Genomic DNA, 3,110 nt, shown 5'->3' on the forward strand with positions numbered 1-3,110 from the left:
CTGGTTTGACAAACCCGGGTATTATCTTTTCATTAATTTCAGGTTTGCCATATTTCAAAGATTTCTCTTTATCTTCCTCAATAACAAAATGAGAGGGAGTATAATTATCATTGTATGGAGGTGGAACCTCATTAGACCCAATTCCCTCACCCCTCTTTTCTTTCCATCTTAATTGCTTTTCAATCATTGACTCAACGACGGCACTAGAAACATCAACTGTTTTTAAAATTGAATTCAGCGTTTTCAAATTTATTCGTTAATTTAGCATTTTCCAAAATAGATGCTTCAAGTTTGACGGTTAGATCAACAATTTTCTTATTGGCATCTAAGATGTGACAACACTTGACACTGAAATCACTTTGCAGTTTTGAAAAGCCTTTGTTTAATGCTTCAAGTTTTTCTGTAAGACCCTTCTCAATTTCTTAAATGTATAGTTTTCGTGTTTTATATTTTCCATTTCCCTAACGAAATTACTATTATGCACACGAAATAGCTCTACCTTTCTAATGCATGCTTGAGAACATACATTAGAGTTTACCTCAGCGGATTTGGTGGAGGTGAAGGCCATGAAATTACCTCGGATGTCAGGCCCAATGAATCAGAAGCCCACTTGAACAAAATCCAAAGCCCAACGCTTTCAAAAGCCCGAGAACCTTGAAACTTGACCGAGAACAAGCAAAACTAGCCGAGAACGTTGAGATTTAATCGAAATTTTAAACAGTAGCCGAGAACTTTGATTATTGACAGAGAACTCTGATAGTTAATAGAGAACTATGATTATTGACAAAGAACTCTGATACTTAACAGAGAACTATGATTCTTGACAGAGAACTCTGATAACAGAGAACTATGATTCTTAACAGAGAACTCTGATACTTAACAGAGAACAATGATTCTTGACAGAGAACTCTCAAATTTTCCCTAGAACCCAATAAAATCAGCCGAAAACTATCAAGGCTCTTGATATGGAAATCTTTGAAGATTTAGTCAAATCCCGAGAATAAGGAAGGTTCTTGATTTGGTAAACTTAAAGATAGAATCAAATCCCGAGAATGAAGGGATTTGAATTTAATTCGAAGATTGACCCAAATCTTTTCCAGAGAAACTTCAATAACCCGAATAACAGTTCTTCAAGATCCAGAAATCTTCAACCGCGAACACACCCGAAAGTCACCGATAAAATCCTTGGTATCACCTTAAACCGAGCCTAGAATAGGTCTACAGGCTCTGATACAAATTGTAAGTCCCGTGAATGGATCTTTCAATGTGATATCAATATACTCGATGATTAGGCGGAAACTAATCACCAAGCTGATTCTATGAGGCAATAAAGAACACAAGCAAAACACACAAAGAAGCTTCAAAACACACGTATATTATACGTCGGGTGCTTAAACCCTTAACTTATACGATTGAATAATAATGGACGAACAACCAACTAGCTAGCCTACAAATGTAAACATACATCCTATATAGAGACTACTAACCTAGGCCCAATGTAATGCCCGTAAATTTCGTCAATCGGCTCGATCGTTTATAAAAGTTTGTTTAAAAGGCGGGGTTTCATCTTTCTAATTTAGGAGCCTTGTAATACGTTTCAAAAGTCCATTTATCCATCCATTTGCTCAAAACATCACCTCTTATTCTTTGAAGGTTAATTTAGTACTTAACACCCGCTAATTTTCGTTTAACGGCATGCACGTTGTAGAGTTTGTATGTTAAACGGGATTTGATTTTTCAAGTTTAGGGGCCTCCTGGTATTTCTTAAAAGATCTTTTATTTACCTTTGGAAACAAGTTAATTCATCTTGCAAATGGAAGGACTTGGATTGTAAATTTCCCACTTATTACCAATTTTTGGCTGCCACAACTCCTTCATCGATGGGACTTGAAGGCCCCTCCCCCCCCCCCTTTTTTTCAACCTATTCCAAGTCATAATAATTCGATTCCAGGTTAGTACTACATCAAGGAATGTCTTTTTCATCATTTTTCTCTTATTCAGCCTATTCCAAGTCATAATAATTCGATTCCAGGTTAGTGCTACATCAAGAAATGTCTTTTTCATCATTAAATTGTTTATTAAACCCTAGTGATGTCATAAACATGTTAGGGTTTGTGTTTTGATTAAAACAGTTGTTGACAGATTCGTACTCTTTTATTGTTCGGTCTGTAACACAATGAAAACTGATTTGTTTTGATCGGTTCTTGATTCCATGATGTTATACTTTGAGTCTAATTTTCAGAAAGGTATAATAAGTAATTTTTGGACAAGATTTGAATGGTTTTTATGAATTTATAAGATCGAGTGTCAAAGCTGATGCAGGATGATGGATTCTGGTTTGTGTTCCCGACATCATAACTCTTTTTCAACAAGTCCAAATTAGTTGGTTCTACTTCTGGAAGTTAATATTTTGAGTTAGGAACCAAAACCAATTGGAATCGTTTAATTTGGCTGGGTAATGATTTTTATAAAAATAAAACCATTTTGTTGCGCACTAAAATAGCTGCAAATACCTTTCTGTGTTGGAGGAATTTTTAAGATTTTTGTGTCCACTAGAAAAATATAATAAAAATAATTTTATAAACCTAAGATATTTATTAAAGTCTGGTAAAAATTTAATAATTTATTTCAAAGGTTATCCTATGTAATTAAATGCATCTTCGCGTGCTAAAATCTGCCTGTTTTACTTGTTATTGATCGATAAGTTCGTTTTAGGCTTAACCGGTGGATGTTCAATTGTGTTCTTGTTGGGACTGTTTGAAGTGAATTTTTGCTCCACAATCTTCCTAGGCATTTCCCATATAACATACTCTAAAATCATGTCTTTTGGTATTCGTTTGATTGGTCATCTAGTTGTTGTTTGAAAGATAGTTTTCGGTTAGCTAGAATGGTAGATTGTTGCGTTTAACGCGAGGGATGAAGTAAGTGATGACCAATTCAGTTCGGATAGCTTCGGTTTAATATATGGGCTGATGGAAAATGATTTTTATAAGTATTGGGGCTGAATTGGTTGTCAGTTACTCAAACGGGTCGGTACAACGCGCATTTGCGTTTATTGAATAGTTAGTGCGTTATACTTGTGAGTTACCGACCCATTTGACTCGTGTAGC

This window comes from Bidens hawaiensis, unplaced genomic scaffold, assembly GCF_021521415.1.
Source record: "Bidens hawaiensis isolate Kalapana, Puna unplaced genomic scaffold, B.hawaiensis_p1.1 tig00005003_1, whole genome shotgun sequence".
In the NCBI taxonomy this organism is placed as follows: Eukaryota; Viridiplantae; Streptophyta; class Magnoliopsida; order Asterales; family Asteraceae; genus Bidens; species Bidens hawaiensis.